Source organism: Mustela putorius, unplaced genomic scaffold (genome assembly GCF_011764305.1).
Source record: "Mustela putorius furo isolate JIRA1106 unplaced genomic scaffold, ASM1176430v1.1 tig00003853_pilon_pilon_pilon, whole genome shotgun sequence".
Taxonomy (NCBI): domain Eukaryota; kingdom Metazoa; phylum Chordata; class Mammalia; order Carnivora; family Mustelidae; genus Mustela; species Mustela putorius.
The window spans coordinates 44,705,003-44,725,199 of NW_025422005.1; the positions used below are offsets into that span (position 1 = coordinate 44,705,003).

General features: G+C 40.5%; 1 long non-coding RNA gene across 3 annotated transcripts in view; it reads right to left on the reverse strand.

Moving 5' to 3' along the window:
* LOC106005672 overlaps positions 1-20,197 on the reverse strand; it is an 86,754-nt gene that overhangs the window by 56,400 nt on the left and 10,157 nt on the right. For all 3 annotated transcript variants that reach the window (XR_006601592.1, XR_001179206.2, XR_001179207.2), the window contains exon 2: positions 14,119-14,232. This is a non-coding gene — a long non-coding RNA (uncharacterized LOC106005672). The remainder of the gene's footprint in view (positions 1-14,118; positions 14,233-20,197) is intronic.

Sequence of the window (20,197 nt, forward strand, 5' to 3'; positions counted from 1 at the left end):
GACAGAGACACAGAGAAGGGCAGTCACTCACCCAATGTCACACAGCAATTTACTAATAAGCAAAGCTCTAGTCTTCAGTTTCCTGGGCTTGAATTCTTGTCACTCACTACTATTCTCTCAACCAATGATTTGAGAGATAAGACTGGCTAGGTGGAGGATAGGTGAGAAACACCGCTTACTGACTACCTACTGTATATGACAGTCATTATGCATTTAATCTTCATAGAGCATTTTAACTACGTTGAAAGCTGATATTATCTTCATTTGATGGATAAGGGACTTAAGGACAGGAATTTTAAGTCATTTGTCTATATGCACAGAGCAGGAAAGGGACAAAATCTACTTTTTAAAAATTAACATATATTATTTGTTTCAGGGGTACAGGTCTGTGAATCATCAGTTCCAAACAATTCACAGCACTCACCATAGCACATACCTTCCCCAATGTCCATAACCCAGCTACTCTATCCTCCCCAACCCTTCAGGAACCCTCAGTTTTTTAGATTTTATTTACTTATTTGAAGAGTGAGAGAGAGCATGAGTGGGGAGATGGTCGGAGGGAGCAGACTCCCCACAGAGCAGGAGTCCAATGTGGGACTCCATCCTGGCACTCCAGGATCATGACCTGAGCCGAAGGCAGTTGCTTAACCAGCTGAGCCACTCAGGCACCCTGTTTCCTGAGATTAAGAGTCTGTTATGGTTTATCTCCCCGGTCCCATCTTGTTTCATTTTTTTCCCTCCCTTCCCCCTACGACTCCCCGCCCTGCCTCTCAAATTCCTCATATCAAAGAGATCATATGATAATTGTCCTTCTCTGATTGACTTATCAGAACCTACTTTTAAAACTGGATCTCTCTAGTTCCAAAGCTCTGTCTGCTCCATTAATGACATTTCTGTAGCTGAACCCTGGTCTTTCTCCTCTTCTCTCCTATCCGTCCTCTCCTTTCCCCTTCAATCTCTGTCTCAGTCTGTGTGTGTATGTGTGTGTGTGTGTGTGTGTGTGTGTCTCCCTCTTTTTCCCTACCCCCCCTTCTCTCTCCCAGTAAATGGAACCACCGTCTATACAGTGGCTCAAACAAGAAGCTCTCTCTCTTTCAAACCCCATGTCTTTGTTTGGCTAACACTCAGACTTCTGGTCTCAGCCTGTAATTTACTTGTGTAGGTTCACCTTCCAGAACCTTCCACATCAGTTGAGCTCCTCCTTTTGTACACTCTCATGGAATCCTTTACTTAATCTTTAGTCTCACTCAACAAGCCTGTGGCACATGTTCCATATCTATCTTCCCCTGTGACCATGGGATCTGTGAGGAGTGGAATGGGGACTTCCTCACGGACTCTATTATCTCTGGCACTAACCCCCATGCCTGGCACATAGCAAGAATTCAGTTACTATATGATGAATGCATGAATTAATTAAAGGATTAACTCTCCAACGGAGAGGAACAGCAGTGTGTGGAATCTGAGCATTTCTGCTGTGGATAGTCTCTAAATACCTCATAGGCTGCTGAATGTGGAGAACCAGAGCCCAGGGTAACAAGTGTGGTCTGTGTTGTGCTCTTTAATACGTCTTTGCTTTCTCAAATGAGTGATACCTTTGTAAACAACAGATGATATGGAAGGAGTTTTTGGATTCACCAGCACTGGTTAACATGATGAATTCAATCACTGCATGCAACATATTGGCCACATTGTTTTCCTCCTTTCCCTTGCCAAATATTAAATGTGTGCTGGCTTAACTTCCTACTAATAGTCTTCCTTCAATGATAAATAACCACTGAGCCAGCACATGTGTCTGAGTGTTGGCAGCAATATTTATATATAAATACAACGTGCCTAGATGTAGTAACTACGAACAGAAGAGTACTTGAAGGGACTGTGCGAATCATTTAACAAAACCCTCTTACTTCGCAGATGTGAACACTGGGCTTCCAGGTCAAGAGAGCAGATAGAGTACATGCTAAAATAACCCCCTCCACAGTTTAAAATGAGAGAAATTCTGGATAAAGCATTCTTTAAAAAATATACAAACCAACTACAAAGCAAGGAAGGAAATCTCCCTATGCCAGAAATTTAGAAGGAACCCCAGTGGTTAGTGGAAGCTGAAGCTGAATTGCCCCCAAGGGGATTAACCCAACACAAACCTCAGGAACTAAAATTTCAATGGTTATGTTGTAAAAATATTAGACCAAGACCCAGATCACTGTAAGGATCTGAAGCTAAGACCCCTGCTTGGACATAGAGTTGGGATAGGCTTTCTGTCCATGAAAGAGGATATGAAAATCTCCAAAAAGTAGTAGCAGGCCAGAGCTAGAAGCAAGCCGACTTACTCTGGCTGAGGATAGAACCATAGCATGAAATGGGAATTCTAAAATTGTGCCTTACCAGGAGCAGATCTGACTTATTACTGTAGAAAACCAAAATCCCAGGAATCAGAGAAACCAATTTACTATGTGAACTCTACAGTGTCTGCTCAAGGATCAGCATTAAAGCACCTTGTCAGCTTTGAATAGGAAACCAGATGCTACCTTAGGGAATTTAGGATCTTTCACAGCCTTGGAAGGATGTGGGGAATAAGATCAGGATGGCCACCACTAGCCTTCAGGATCTGGAAGTACAGGATAGTGGGCTGACTGCCCCTAGTGGGATAGACTTTGGAGCAGGAATCAGAACACTATTGCCTGTGGGCCAAACCTGGATCATAGCCCATTACTGTACTGGCAGCTAACTAAGAAAAAAAAAAAAAAAAATATATATATATATATATATATATATATACACACACAAACACATGTATATATCTGTAGGTATACAGATAAAAGAGAGGTTAAAAGGAGGAAGAACTAGGTAAAAGAGATCTTATATGGCCTGAAAAGTCTAAAATATTTATACCTGGTCCTTTGCAGCAGAAATGTGCTCAATTCCTGCTCAGGAGACTAGACAGAATGCACTGGCTGCACTCTCGCATCTTAGAGCAGCAGCTGTGGCTGGAGAGCAGCTTTGTCTCTTCCAAATCTTGTGTAAATGTTCATCATCGTCAAATCCTTCCCAAAGGATTCTGGTAAGTGCAAGGATTCTCACACTTTACTCTGAGATACAGTAACGAGTTTAGAAAGGTCATGGGGCACCTGGGTGGTTCTTTCAGATGAGAGGTTGACTCCTGGTTTCAGTTCAGGCCATGATCTCAGGGTCATGGAATGGAGCCCCTCATTGGGCTCTGCACCCAGCAGGGAGTCTGCTTGGGTTCTCTCTCTCCCTCTGCCCTTCCCCCTCTCTCACTCTTTCTTTCTCAAGTACTATAAATAAATTAAAAAGAGTTTAGAAAGGTCAGGGAGTCAGGGATGATGTTCAGGTGACAATCCAGATGGGCAGCTCACACCCTAATGCAAGGTGAGAGAAAAACCTACATAAGATCATTCACCAGAAGATGAAATCCCACACTTGGGATTTTAGCCAAAAGGCTGAGAAGCGGTGAAGTTGAACTCCCAAAGCACAATTCCAAAATGTAGGTATTAATCAGTGCATAGAAGAAGGATCACAAATCCTCCAAAATGGGAAAATTAAAATATGAGGACTAGAAGTACTATTTGTGATCTAAAAAGGAATGTAATAAACATGTTACAAGTGTTCTAAGAATTAAAGGAAAGAATGACAATGGTAAGAAAAAGGAAGATATAAACGAAAACAAAATCACCACCAAGAAACCACTCCCCACCCACATTCTTATCTCTGGGGCTTTGCTAAGGAAAAAAAAAATCTATTATATAGGAGGAGATGTAAAAAGCATAAGAAAAATTAAAATTGGCAAACTTGGAAATCTAAATAAGTATTGAGTATAATATGAATAATAACAGCAATATTTACATGAGTGTTTAAGCCGGAAGTATAAAATTCAATCTTTTAAAATTCAATAACCATCTCAGGGTGGTTGAAGTAGGATGCTTGCAGAGAGATGTTAAAACATGCTCAGGTTCGCATCTCTTTTGAGAGCAGAATATAGACACTGATTAACATTATACTTTATTAGAATATTAGAAATTTAGGCACCTATGTTCAAATCCTAAAGATAACTATTAAGTGAATAGTTCTGCAAAATTTCTAAATACAGTAGCAAGATCATGAGCATTAAGGCATATTGATTATTCCCAGGGAAAGCAAGAAAGGATGAACACAGAGAACAGAGGGGCTCAGGGAGGCCTCCTGCAGGCCTCCTGATGGGGCCAGGTCAGGCCTGAGCCCAGGGGGTGTGACACTCAGCTCACTGCCACCTCATTTTTACCAACATGTCTCTCTCCATACTCTGTTCCTGATATTTGCAGAGGAATTGTGTCAATCTGACCGCCAGATCTTTGTGATCTCGTAAAACTTAAGGTGTGATTTGGAGGTATACTGAGAGGGGGAAAAAGTGCTTTTTATTTAAATCTATGTGCTTTTTATTTATTGTATTTAAATATATTTAAAATTCCAGCTATGCCATTCACAATCTCCTTGGATAAAGTACTGAACTTCTCCACTTCAAATTCATCATTTATTGAATTAAAGGAGTAATACCTATCTCACAGAATTAATGTAAATATCAAATAGTCTAATAGAGATTAAATAAACATAAAGCACCTGGCTTAATTCTGGATGCTTAGTACAAGTTCAATCAATATAACTGGAGTTAATGGGAAAGGAATTCTAAAATAGGAAGAAGGATGTCAACACTGGAAAGGTAGTGTTGAACATCAGCTCTAAGGAATGTGGTAAAACCATTAACCAAAAGGAAAAAAAAAATTAATTGATGGTGAGGTGAGAAATGAAGAAGGTCAGGAATGGGTGGGGAAGCATGGCACAAAATGAATAAAGACAAGCCCTCAGGACTGAGTCAGATGGCGATGTAAGATTGCCAAAGCCTCACTTGCACATAGTGCCAGCTATGAGATGCGGAGACAGGTCTGCTAACTTAGCAGAAATTGGCCCATAGGCCAATACCTATTTTTGTAGGTGTAATTTTAATAAAACCCCAACACACCCATTTGTTTGTGTACTGTCTATGGCTACTTTTGCAGTGGTGAAGTCGAGTTGTTGTAACAGAGACCATGTTTCCAGCAAAGTCTATACCTTTTACTATCTGGCCCATTTAGAAAAAGTTGGCCAAGCCCTGGCTTAAAGGAATATTCATGCTCAGACAATCTCCACCACTCTGTAAATGGCGAGGGCCATCCTATGTCTTTAAAACCGTCCAGCTCGTCATGTAGCTAAGTCAACTAAGATAAACTCAAATTACTTCCAGCCTTCTTACTACAAATGCCTTCAGCTCCTTTGTTTTGGTCCCATCTAGTGATGACCTACCTTCTTACCTCTAGCTTTACCGCTAATTTCTTATCTGTACCTCCCTATAGAAAGTGAAAGCTGAACCTGACTTCCTAATTTAATCTTTGACATACTCTCAAGACTCAAGTTGTGCTCCCCTGTGTCTCTTCTTGCTCTTTGTGTAAATGTCCTGTATTATCAGGATCTAATACTCCAGGAGGGAAGAAGGCATCAGAATCACTCTTAGAGCAAGGATCCCATCTTATGTCTGTTTCTCAGAATTCTGACACCCGAGAGAACCTAGGAAATGTCTATTGAATGAATAAACACTATAAAGAGGGGCTGAAATCCAGACATCTAGAGCAAACAAGCTGGCCAAAAGAAAGGAGGAGAGATGAAAGGAAATGCACTGATCTTGGTTTCTCAGGGGCCAGGTGGTGTGGGACAATTGGGGAAAGGTGAGAAGGTGAGACAGGAACAGCAAGAAGGATGACACCACAGAGAAGTATGTGTGCACTGGAAGACGTTTGGATCTGACTGGGAAGGCAGCTGGACGACTTGCACTTAAAGCGGGAGCAAGCCTTTTTACCCAGTCAAGCTGCTTTGTCATCCCATCACGTAAAGGCTGAGGGATGGAAGGTGGCAGGGATGGAGAAAAGAGGAAGGAGGCATTTGGGAGGTTTGTGCTATCCACTGCCCACCCTGCTGGGGCTTGCAGTGTGGAGAGCCGACCCTGCAAAATTCTAGTTCCCAGGTCCCCGTGCCAACTGGCTTCAGTTCTCCTTAGCCGTGGGAGGCACTGGAGGCTGGTGGACAGGTAGGAGGAGGGGGTATGCCAGTCCATTCCTGCCCCTTCTCTTGCTGTTCCAGGGGTCTCCCCATCTGTGTTGGCCTCTCCTTTCCTGTCACAGCCCTTCTCTTCCATACCCAGGTCCTGTTCGGTGCTCTTCTTGGCTAGATTCTGTGACCACTGTCATTCCCCGTGGTGTCTACAGTCCTAAGAATGCAAGAAGCTTTTTCTTATGTTCCTGATCTCTAAGGGGCCTTACTGTCCCCATTTGACATTTTGGCTCTTTTAACAAGTTTGTCACCAGTTCAGTGTGTTAAATCCTCCCATTAGACTTCCTGGCTGGGTCCTGTTTTTTTTTTTTTTTTTTTTTTTTTGTTTTTTTTTTTTCTGCCTGGACTCTGATTTAGACAGGGATAAAAGAAGACAAAAACAAAACAACTCGCTTTTACTTACCTCGGTCTCCCTAGTCTTTAGCACTGGCCTAACACAGGACACACACTCAGTAAGTACTCATTTAATTAAACTCAGTGAAAAACTCCTTTGAAAACCCAAAGTGAAAACCCCCTCCTTCTGCTTTCCAAGCCCAGTAAGAATGCCTCCAAGAAACATGAGTGGAAATGAGAGGAAAGATAAGGAAGTGTTCTGAGGTCCTTGTAAGGGAGAGTTGCAGTGAGACAAGTTCATGTGTCGGGGGCTGCCACGCACACTGGAGCCCCCGGAAGCAACCTTCCCCTCAGACTTGGTCTAGACAAGGCGGCTGGAATAGAGAAGCCACTCCAATTTGCTCGGAAAGATCAAATTTAGATAAACTGCTGGAACTCTCAAAGCCTTGTGGTTCCAGGCGGAGGACAGGCTCGGGAGCACAGTTAATAAATAGCTTTACAGGACTCCGCAGGAGGGCAGGACAATGTAAGCACAGCGGCCCCCGGCTCAAGGTTTCCAGCACCCTATCCAGTTCCCAAACCCAAGCAATCTCTGGAATCTTTTGTTTTTAATCAGCCCTTTCTGGACTCCATGTCTTGATCAAACTTTCCTTGAGAGGCAGCGGGACACACTGGAATGAGCACAGGACTTGGAATCTGAAAAGAAGAGCCTGCTTTTCACTTTGCTGCCTATTAACCCCATTAAACTTTAAATTCTGCAAGCAGCGTTTTTTTTTTTTTTTCACCTGTGAGAGAGAGAGAGAATAATCCCTATATCCTAAGCAGATTGTGGCATCACATTGAAATTATCTGATATCTTAATAATAAAAATAATTGAGTGATTAAAGAAACATGCTATGAAGTCAGTTTTTGGTTGGAGTCTCTGTTCTTACTAATCTGGCCTATATTAATCTCCCTAAACCAGTTTCTTTGCTTATGAAATGAAGATGGTAATAATGTCTACTTGATAGTGTTGTTGTCAAGAATTAGATAAATAACTACAAATTGCTCAGGAAGGTACCTGGTACACTGCTATAAGCATTCAATGCTATCACCATCAGTGTGCCCTGCTGTGCACACTAGAGGCACAGGCTATGTATGGTGCATAATCTTCACCACCCTCTGCCATCAAGCCCATTCTCAAGATGTTTCTACTGAGGGATAACTTGCCTAGGTTAACATAGTTTGTCTTTGACCAAGATTAACATAGTTAATTACACAGTCAAATCTGACTCTGACTATAAACACTGACCCCCAAATAACATGCATAATACCTCTCAAGTATTAATTAGAATATTGTTGCTATGATTACTGAAACTTATATAAGTTTCCTGACACAGACTGGTTATTTTCCTCTATTCATTTCCCACCTTTCATGTGTAAAGGAATATCTACTGCCACCAGTGATATACTCCATTGTGGGTGAAGTTTAAGTGTCATTTTCTCAAGTGAATTAGGGTTATTTTTAATGCTGACATACAAACTGAGGTCTTTTTTTTTTTATCTTTTTCCCTAGTGATAGGAGATACTATTTATTTTTAAAATTGTTAGTCCAGCATCAGAATCAAACATGGTGGTATTTTACTGTACACAAAAATAAATTCAAAATGGATTAAAGACCTAAATGTGAGACCCGAAACCATAAAAATGCCAAAATAGAGCATAGGCAGTAATGTCTCTGATACTGGTGAATATTTTTCTAGATATGTCTTCTGAGGCAAGGGAAATAACAGCAAAAATAAACTTTTGGGACTACATCAAATAAAAATCTGCACAGTAAAGGAAAGAATAAAATTAAAAGGAAACCTACAGAATGGTAGAGAAGATATTTGTAAATGACATATCTGATAAAGCATTAGTACTCAAAATATATAAAGAACTGATATAACTCAACACCCCCAAAACAAATAATCCAACTAAAAATGGGCAGAAGACATGAACAGACATGTCTCCAAAGAAGACATCCAGAAGGGGTGCCTGGGTGGCTCAGTGGGATAAAGCCTCTGCCTTCAACTCAGGTCATGATCCCAGGGTTCTGGGATCGAGCCCTGCACTGGGCTCTCTGCTTAGCGGGAAGCCTACTTCCTCCTCTCTCTCTCTGCCTGCCTCTCTGCTTATTTGTAATCTCTGTCTGTCAAATAAATGAAATCTTTAAAAAAAAAAAAAAAAAAAAGGAAGAAGAAGACATCCAGAAGGCCAACAGACACACGAAAAGATGCTCAACATCACTCACCATTAGGGAAATATAAAACAAAACTACAATGAGATACACCTTACAACTGCCAGAATGGCTGAAATCCACAACACAAGACACAATAGGTGTTGGCAAATTTGTAGAGAAAAAGGAACTCTTGTGCACTGTTGGTGGGAATGCAAACTGGTGCAGCCACTCTGGAAAACCAGAGGTTCCTCAAAAGTTAAAAATAGAACTACCCTATGACACAGTATTTAATTGTTCTATGGGGTATTTACCCCAAAATTTAAAAAAAAAAAACCCTAAATCAAAGGGTTACAAGCATCCCCATGTTATAGAAGCATTAGTTACAATAGCCAAGTTATGGAAGAAACCCAAGCATCATTTAGAGTTGAATGGATAAAGAAGATTTGGTATATACATACAATAGAGTATTATTCGGCCCCTAAAAAGAATGAAATCTTGCCATGACGTGGATGGGGTTAGAGAGTATAATGTTAAGTGAAATAAGACTGAAAAAAAAAATAGCATATGATTTCACTCATGTGTGGAATTTAAGAAAAAAAAAAAATGAGCAAAGGGAAAAAGAAGAGAGACACACCAAGAAAGAAACTCTTAACAATAGAGAATAAACTGATGGTTGCCAGAGGGGAGGTGGATGGGGGGATAGGGGAAATCGGTGATGGGGATTAAGGATGCACTTGTGATGAGCACCAGGTGTTGAATGAACTTGTTGGATCACTATATTGTACACCTGCAACTAATATAACACCGTATGTTAGCTATACTGGAATTAAAATTGAAAAAAAAAACACTTAAAAAATAAAGATAGTGTTATTTTGGAGAGATTTTTAGTAAAAGTAATGCAATGTCATGTGGGGTCGGTTTCGGTTTTGGTTTATAGCAAGCCAAGAAAATGAGCAATGAACTTGGAGTCTGGTACTCAGGAGGTTAGGTCCAGCTCTGTGACCTGAGCATAGATCCAGATCTCACTGGGCCTCAGTTTCCTCAACTATAAACTGAGAGTATGGAGTGATGTGAATTCTGACATTCCTTCCAATCCTAAAATGTGAATGTAATTTTGCCCACAATGTCAATATCCTTTATGATAATGATGGCAGTAGTAGACATTTACTTAACCAGACACCTCCAAGCCTTCATCTGATAGCACTAACGTGTGTGCATATCCTCTTGTACTTGGCTTGCAGAAAAGTGTTGGTCTAAAATTACAGCTCCCTCAAATCACATTATTTCTATGTATTAAACTGAATCCTAACACTTGAAGTTTGAAGTTTTTATGATTTTGGCCAGAGTAGACATCCTGTTTTCCAGGGACAAAGGGCTTTAAAATTTACTTCTCTGCAAATCTACTCTCTCTCAAAATCATATTTTGATGAGTTAAGTGCAAATGAATCAAAAACATACGGATTTCATTTTCCTTGAAATTCTCATGGGCTGAAAGTGGGAAAAGAGAAGAGAAGACAAGCGAGGAGAAAGAGAGGGAGCAGCTACACAACAGAGGAGAAGGGTTCCATTGAACAACAACAACAACAAATCTGGCAACGTTTCTGGAAAATACTGCAAGATAAGGGTTGTACTAGATTCACTATCACTCTCCAATAGCAAGGGGACCCTTGAGTCTCTAAGGACTGGACTCCAAACGCAACATGATGAGGAGAAAGGGACAATGGCTTTGGAAGCAGATCCCAATTTGAACCATTTGCTAGTAGTGTAACTCTGTGCAAATCAGTTAATCTTAGGAGTTCCATTTCTGCAAATGGGAATAACAGGACCTATGACAGATGGTTACTCTGAGGCTTATTAACAACAACATTTATACAGTTCCCAAGAACATACCTGCAACATAATAATATCTAGTATCTGTTCTTATTTCAACATTGTTTGGCACCTAACCTATCTGGCAGTGGAGAATGAGCTTCTGGCAAAACCATCTCAATCGAGTCAGCTGTGACTATCCTTTAACCACCCCGCCTTCCTTCTACCGTTCATTCCTAAGTCCTGTGAAAAGTCAATAGCCTGCAAAAGTAATTGTATGTGTGACTTAGAGTTTCTGTGCCTGCAACACGATATGTACACAAATATGTTTTTCCCTACATGTGGTGGTAGGGAAAATAAGACTAGAGGAAAGTATCCATGTTCCCCTAAGTTTGTGGTCAGAGCAAGTCCCCATTTGGTTCACTTCTGGGCTGTTCTTGGCCACCTCACCCTTAAATTGCTCCCTGTCTCCATTCAGTTCCCAGAGCCGGGGTGTCTTTCTAGCTGTTTCCAGGGTTACCTTCTATTATTGCTTCTTTCCAAGCCCTCTGATTCTTTGGAAGGAAGGAATTAATTAAGGCTGAGTCTTCCTCTCTCCCCTTAGGCCTTGGGCCAGCTTGGTCCTTTTTGTGTTAGTACTTACTCCGATCCCCTTCTCTGCTCCTTCCCCTCGCCACCACTCCACCCCCTCAGAGTGGGAGGAAGGAAAGAGTAACGTCAAGGTGCTGCTGCTGCTGTTGATTCTGATAAGTTACATCAGTTGAGCTTTTAAACCAACTTTTTCTTTTAATTATTAACACAAAAAGTATTATTTGCCCCAGGCGTAGAGGTCTGTGATTCATCAGTCTTACACAATTTACAGCACTCACCATCGCACATACTCTCCCCAATGTCCATCACCCAGCCACCGCATCCCTCCCACCCCCACCCCCAGCAACCCTTGATTTATTTCCTGAAATTAATAGTCTCATGGTTTGGGGTGTCTGAGTGGCTCAGTGGGTTAAAACCTCTGCCTTAGGCTCAGGTCATCATCCCAGGGTCCTGGGAATGAGCCCCGCATCAGGCTCTCTGCTCAGCAGGGAGCCTGCTTCCCCTCCTCTCTCTCTTCCTGCCTCTCTGCCTACTTGTGATCTTGGTCTGTCAAATAAATAAATAAAATCTAAAACAAAACAAAACAATAACAGTCTCATGGTTTGTCTCCCTCCCTGGTCCCATCTTATTTCATTTTTCCCTTCCTTATCTTCTACAGACCCCCACCCTGCCTCTCAAAGTCTTTATATCAGAGATAGCGTATGATAATTGTCTTTCTCTGACTGACTTATTTTGCTTAGCATAGTACTCTCCAGTTCCATCTACGTAGTTGCAAATGGCAAGATTTCATTTCTTGATGGCTACATAGTATTCCACTGTATATAAATATATACCACATCTTTATCCATTAATCTGTTGATGGACATCTAGGTTCTTTCAATAGTGTGGCTGTTGTGGACATTGTTGCTATAAACATTGGGGTGCATGTGCCCCTTTGGATCACTACATTTGTATATTTAGGATAAATACCCAGTAGTACAATTGCTGGGTCATAAGGTAGCTCTATTTTCAACTTTTTGAGGATCCTCCATACTGTTTTCCAGAGTGGCTGTACCAGCTTGCATTCCCACCGACAGTGGAGAAGGGTTCTCTTTTCTCTGCATAAACTCACTTTGAAAACATTCTAAACCCTAGACCAAATTGCTTTTTAAAGACCAATTTTGTTCTAGTTCTAGGTCTCACCCACCCCCATGTATTCCATAGCTCTGTTTCCTTGTCTTCAAAATACATTTAATAGGGGTACCTGCCTGGCTCACTTGGGAGAGCATGTAACTTTTGATTCTTGATCTTGGGGTCATGAGTTTGAGCCCCACAATGAGCGTAGGGCTTACTAAACAAAGAAAAACCAACTGGATTTAATAAAACTTTAAAAAATGCATTTAATAAATCAGGCTTATCTAAATACTAGGTCTCCTACCTCTGACACCTTGCAGTAAGGGTGAGGGGGTCTGATCTCTATGGAAATGCTAAGAATCCAGTGAAACTAACAAGTGAGACAATGGAAGATTAGAAAACATATATAGATTACTATCTCCTCCTTAGTACTCCAAAAGAAAAAAAAAAAAGAAAAACACTCATTTTTTCTATTATCAGGAGAGAAGTTAGTATCAGAACTTTATAATAAAAACAATAAAAAGTAATATCAACCACTTACTTCCTGAGCATCAACTGTGCACCAACACTGTAGGAAATGTGTTACACGCACCATCTCCCTCAACCCCAGCAATGCTTGACATGCGTATTTCATACCCACCCTACAAGTGAGGAACTAGAAGCTTGGAGACATGAAGTTACTTGCCCAAGGCCACACTGTTTATTCAGAGCCAAGGTGAATAATAAGTCTTTGAAACTTTGAAGTGTGTGTGTGTTCTTTCCACTGAAAGAACAAGTTGGACCCTTCTTAACTATCTAGGAATGGAGTAGACATTCTTGAGGGAGACACCCTGGACCTGAGCGCTGGAAGCCAGGGAGGAGGATCAACGTGGAGGATGGCTGTCAGCAAGTGAGAAATGGAGGTGTGTGGGGGATGGGTTTAACAGGCGATGGGCATGTAGAACTACACCTGTTGTGAAGGCTGCACGAAGATTTATGCCAAATAGCGTGTTTGCTTGGAATGTCAAATGAGCTACTCCCACATAAAGATGACTTTCTGAGCTCAGTGCCAAAGCTAAAAGTAAATTCAAGACACAGGATAGATCATTATTTCAGTGATTCCTGGCCTAGGCCAATCCCACCACCGTAAGTCTTCTGCCCGTCTGTGCAGTATGACAGACAACAGAAAGTTATAATTTTAAAATGTTATTATGAATATCATTAGCAATACAGCATTTTGTGATTAACATGTAGAGGCTTCTGTTATGTGACAAGCTCTAGATTAGGCGTTCACAAATTATCTAATTCATGATAAATAAAATCAATTTCATGACCCTTGCAGGGGCTTAGAAAGTGGAATCATTTTGTTGAGGACTAAGCTAGGTAGCAGAACAAGGATTTGAACAGAAAGTTGTGAGGAATACAGTACAAGAAATTGTAGTATGAGGAATCAGGTCTCTTCAATAACTGAAAATAAATAACAACAAAATGCTCTGGAAACCTTTGCTTTACTTCCTCCCAAGAGGGGGAAAATTCATTCAGTGATGATAAAGAACAAGAAAGTTTATTCCTAGTGAAGAGTCTTCAACAGGGCACTTAAAATTCTTTAATTCTCTGATTTTCTGATTCCAAAGCAATTAGTTCCAGTTCATGGTATATAACAGCCCAAACTCCTTTCATTGCTTTCTACCCCAAAATGAGAGGATGAAGGAAGGTAAAACATATAATCTTATTGGTCTCACCATTACTTAAGTGGATTTGAAAGCACGCTGTCATTATTTGAACATTATCATCACCACCCTCCTTTGTCTCCCTGTATAGCCTGGCCAAATTCTGCTCATCTTCAAAACACCTTAAATGTCAATTTCTCAGGAAGTCACTCCCTCAGGGACAGCACCCATTTCACTCCACCCCTTCATTCTCCACCCATTACCAACATGACCACAGCACCAGGGACTCACCTGCCATAGTATCTGCCATTTGTTTTCATTGCATATTCTTTTCTGCAGACTCTAGTCCCCTTGAGATAGATCTTGTCTTTTAATCTCTGGGCCTCAGTACCTGGTACAGGCTCACTAATCAGTGAGTAAAAGAACAAATTAATAAATTCATTCTTTTTTTTAATTTTATTTTTTTTAAATTTTTTATAAACATATAATATATTTTTATCCCCAGGGGTACAAGTCTGTGAATCACCAGGTTTACACACTTCACAGCACTCACCATAGCAGATACCCTCCCCAATGTCCATAACCCCACCCCCCTTCTCCCATTCTTAAAACTCAAACTTGGTTTCCCTATTAACCTAGAGCTCTGTCCAAACCAATCCATCTCCATGCATTTAAATTACCCATAATTTAAGCACCATAAATTATGTGAAATTATGTGTGCATAATCATAATCATAAATGAAAATCTGTGTGTGTAACAGGTCAAGAGCTACAACTCAGGGCCCCCCACAAACATTCTTATCAAGCATATACATTGCAAAGATGATCAGCTGGTATGACATTAGAAAGGCTATAGTTCTGAAGAGGCTTACCATAGCAATAGCTACAATCAATTCCAAAGCTTTGTTATTTAGCAGAGCAAATGCCATCAATGCTTTTAGTTGATGGAATTGGCACTTGGTTAATTAGTAAGTCAAATGTTAGAAATGGGCTCTTGGTGGCAAAATGCATAAAAATTGGCTAAAATAGTTTAGAGATTCCCCCACACCCTTGAATTTGTGTTGCATGTGCCAGATGGAAGACTCCAGCAAGGCCTATAGCTTATACTCTTATTAAATATGCTACCTTCACCTTTCATCCTGGATGGTTCCTGTTGACTGAAGGGTCACAGAACACCACCTCTTGAAAATTAACGTGCTCACCCTGGAAGCCACATTTTATTCAAAATCGTGTTTACAAAACCTAGGAAGGCTAAAAGCTGGAACTTCATCAATTTTAGAAAATACATGGATGAAGGCTTTGGTGTCAGCTTGCTGAATCTCTCTCTCTCTCTTTCTCTCTCTCTCTCTCTCTATATATATATATATATTTTTTTTTTTAATTATTTGACAGTCAGAGATCACAAGTAGGCAGAGAGGCAGGCAGAGAGAGGGAGGGGGAAGCAGGCTCCCCGCTGAGCAGAGAGCCCGATGTGGGGCTCGATCCTAGGACCCTGAGATCATGACCTGAACTGAAGGCAGAGGCTTAACCCACCGAGCCACGCAGGTGCCCATATATATATATATATATATATATATATTTTTTTTTTTTTTTTAAGAAACTTTTGCACATATGGAAGAATTTGGTCTGAGATTAGCTTTGAGAATGACCTGGTAACAAGGTTCTGAGGAAGCAGCTAAAATTCTCCCACCTAAACTCTTTGAACCTACTGTTTTCTACCAAAGAAAATCTAAGATATATGCTTAACCCAACTGGCTTGGGTTAGTCTCTAACACATGACCTCAGTGTCTTCCTATAGCTGACTGAGACAAGGTGCACATATGAAGTAAGGTTTCTGTAAGGAGAAATAAATGTTTACCCAAAATGCATGGAAACAAATTAGTGCCTCCACTGAAAATTTCCAGATTGTTTTAAAAACAAGCCAGTTCTGTCAGTTGAGGCTTTTTACACTTGCTAATGCAAAGCTCCTTTTACCTTTATGAGCAACAGATTCAAGAGAACAAAATGACCTCCCTTAAAAATCTGGTCCCACATGACATAAGTAGCCTTTAATTCCCTGTTGTTTTACAAAAGCGCTTTCCAAAGTGTCACAGGCTAACCCCTCCCCCGCAAAAAGAAGATTTCTGTGGTTATATGGTCAAAACTTCCATTGCAGATAACAGGAGCCATACTAGCTGATTTTGAGCAGAATGAGTTTAACAAAAACAGCGTTTGAGAACTGAATATCAGTGCTAACATGTAGCCAGCAAAGGTGTCTCGTTGCTCCATGGACATGACCCGTAGGACTCCAGTAAGAGTTTCTCAAACTATAATGTGTACTCAGATCTCTTGGGATCTGGTCAGTACACATTCTGATTCTATAGGTCTAGAGTGTGGCCTAAGTTCCTGCTTCACTCACCCGCTCTTTCTCTGATGCCAGTGCCAGTCTGGGAACCACACTTTGAGTCCCCGCTCCCACTGCTACCGCCTGCCAAAGGGGACCCATGCTGCCAACCCTGGACATTAAAGCTCTGTCTCAACTTCCCCAAAAGAACCAAACACCTCTCATTTTTCCTTTCCAGAAGATTCAGTCACCTGAATGGGCTGCCTCCTCTCACTACCTCTTCTTCCTTCCAAAATTTAAGTGTGCTTGTGTAGCATAAACTAGGGTCAAAGATTGCTCCCTAGCTCAAGGATGTCCCTCAGATGAAGTTTTTGGATTTCCAGTCAGGGTAGGAAGACGCACTCAGAAGGGGCTGGACCTGGGTATGAGTGAGCCAAGCTGTAGTACTTTCTAAAAGCACTGATAATATCAACACTAAGAATAATTATGGCTAATATGTATTGCAAACTAATTACTTACCAGGCATTATGATAAATGTTTTACTTATACTATCTTACTTAATATCTCCATAAAAACTCTGTGAAGGAGCAATTATCATTATCCACTTACAGGTTAGGAAACCAAGAAATAGAGTGGTCGGGGGAAGCAGAGTTGTCGGAGGTCACAAAGTCAGTGATAAAGAATCTGAATACAAGTGGCCCGATACCAAAGCCCACACTCACTACTACACCACACTGCCTCATAAAAGATGGAAAATTCCATTCCCTTTTTAGAGATTCATGATATAGTGTGCCTTATGGGCTCAGATATACTCTACAGTAGAGACTTGCTTCACCTGACTTAACCCAGTGTTTCTCAAACATCTTTGGCCATGGAAATTTTTATTTTGTCAAGTAATATTTATCAACATTAGAGACATTAGAAAATGCCCCACAAAACAAACTTCAGGCAATGTAGCCTTAAAGTTTAATTCTTTGGCTGCAGACAGACCAAATGTAGAATTTTAAGCAGGAAAACCTCAGCCTGCCACTTTCTATCCAGAATGGGTAGGTCTCACACTTTCTCATGAGTCAATCACCTGGATTTCCAATTCCGTAGTTCTGAAGAATTTTCCCTTCTATCAAGTTCCTACAGAATGTTGATGATGTGGCCCAGGTCACAGTTTAACAACTGCCTTGGACATTGGACAAGTCATTGTCCTTCTCTGAACTGTAGTCTTCCTATTTGTAAAATGGATACAATGATGTCTACTTTATGGTGTCCTTAATCCCTATTAACAACTATTTATGAGTATCTACAATGTGCAAAATATGGTGCTCAGGGTGGGTATACAGTGGTGGTCAAATAGTAAAGGTCCTTGTCTCCAGGAGCATACAGCCTAGATGTGGGAGGGACAAGAGATAATTGTGTGTGACATGGGTCAAGTCAAGCATGGCCTTGAGGAGGTGCTCATTAAGCATTAGTTCCCTTCTTTCTTTCTTCTTTACTCATCTCCAAAAATTTCTTACCTATTCCTATATCCCTACCTATATTCATAAGCATCACCTCCTCCATGCCTCTCCCTCAATCCCCAACCCAATCATATTAATCCTTTAATTCACAATTCAGAACCCATGTTCTTACTGAAGTCTTTCTTAACTACCCCACCTCATGATTATCTTTCATTATGTTAAACATATGTAACACTTATCATCTACTTTCTACATGGGACTTCGAATGAAATCATGTTCCACTCATATACAGACACAGATAGAGATATTCCCAAGCAGATCATAAAAATCCAGGGGAAAATTCATGCCTTATCTTTGTTTCCAAGTACTCATAGAATACCTACCATTTTTTCTTCCCTCAGAGTGCACTGTTCCTCATAAATACTCAGAAAATTAGCACTGTATATTTGACTCACTTAATGAAATCTACTGAATCTCTATTAATTTGCTGTAAGATGTTAAAAATTCAGAGATAAATATAGTCCCTTTTTTTTATTAGATTTTATGAGCTCTTTGGGAATGGAGACAATATGGATTTCACATCTGAATCCTTAACAGTAGCACTGTATCTGGCACAGTGGAGAAAGCCAATACATTAAAAACAAATAGATAAATAAAAGAATGTTCTAGAAGAGCTTACCAACAAATGGCTATAATACATGGTGGCAAGAACAATAACAGAAGTCCACCCTCATGTCTAAAACCTAGAGGGAAGAATCTCTCTTTCTATGGAGTAGAAGGGTCCATAGGAAATAGCTAAGACATGGAAACCTGATACTGAAATATAAAACAATTTCTCCAACTGGAGAATGAAAGAAAGGCCCATAGAAGGGCCAAAGGCCAAAAGAAGAACAGTAAATGCAATGGTCTTACAAGACTATAAGCATGAGATGTTATCAAAAAATGATAGAAACTAAAAGTGATTGCTGGGGCACCTGGGTGGCTCAGTGAGTTAAAGTCTCTGCCTTCGGCTCAGGTCATGATCTCAGGGTCCTAGGATCCAGCTCCACATGGGGCTCTCTGCTCAGCAGGGAGTCTGCTTCCCCTTCTCTTTCTCTGCCTGACTCTCTACCTACTTGTGAGCTCTCTCTTTCTATCAAATAAATAAATAAAATCTTAAAAAAAAAAAAGTGATTGCCAAGAGTGGATAATAATAAATTTGAGAATATAGGAATGCAGATACCAGTTTGAAAAGCACCAGTTTGGGTTATACACCAAGGAATGTGGATTTTTATCTTGGGTCAAAAGTTATATACCTGGAAGTTTATATTTGCCAGAGTGATTTTAAATGATTTTCAATGGATTATAAACATTAAAAATTGTGATATCTTATGTAAAAATTCAGAGATCTTTATTTGCTTATTTTTGCTTTTCCTGAAAAATAGAAACATCTAGCAATACTAAGCCCACATTCTTCATGGCACCCATGGCTAATGTGAAGTAGGGTTTGACCCTGTAATTTGGGGTAATCATGCTTAAACTTTCCACATGTGTTTTTTATTTTGGATTTCTTCCTTCATTCTTCCCTCATCAAATATCGCTGAGTACCAGGTGTCAAACATTTCTCTGGGTATTAGGGAAGCAGACACATCGGGGGGTCAGGGGCTCCCAGTTTAGCAAAGAAGATGAGTGGGCAAATAAATACATTTATCAGAATTATCAGCACTTTGCTAGAACTTTCCCATTGGTATGGGATAGGAAAAGTCAGACAGACCTGGCAAAGTCCTGAAAGGCTTCACATAGGAGATAGGAGCAGAATCTTAAACACCAAAGAGATAAGGCCCTCCTAAAAGAACAAATGGGAGAATGGGTTTTCCAAAAAGAGAGAAAAGGTGAGGAGGCCCTATATGGAGAAGAAACTGAAGAAAGCCTTCAGGGTTTGATGTAGAGTAAATAATGGTAGAAGATAAGAGTGGGGGATGAGGAGAAGTGAGTCTGAACTGGTGGGCTGGAGAGTTGGATCCGACAAGCTCTTGAACTAAGAAATGTACACTTCCTTACAAAGAACCCCATGGCTCTGTAAGTACAGACATTCAATATACATGGACAGTGATTTCAAAACTCTACAAATTCTAAAATTCAAAAAACTCTAAAGCACTCTACATTTTTTAGTCTACACAAGATTTTCTTAGTACTAAAAATAGGCACTAGAACATACTTCAAAATACTTTTCAAAATAGATGATTGGATACAAACAGGTAAAGAATACTATTAGATTTATTTTACCTTTCCAGTATCCCAGAATGCTAAGGCTGAGAGTTACCCTGTCGAGTGTCCCACCTCCCAGTTAAGAAATGGAAGCACAGAGAGGGAGAAACTTGCCTGAGGTCACACAGGGAGTAGGAGTAGAGCCGGGTCTAGGCCCTGAGTTTCTCCCCCTCCCTATTCTGGGTCCTAGATACAATCACTCCACTCAAGGGCTTCCTGTAGCATGGCCAAGCTGCTTTGCTGAGTCCTGTTTTCCATAACTCACTGCCTTTCTCAAAATTTCCTGTTTCCAGTGATTTTCATTAAAAAATTGGAATCGTGTTGCCCAGAGTGGGGGAAAATTCTGGTGT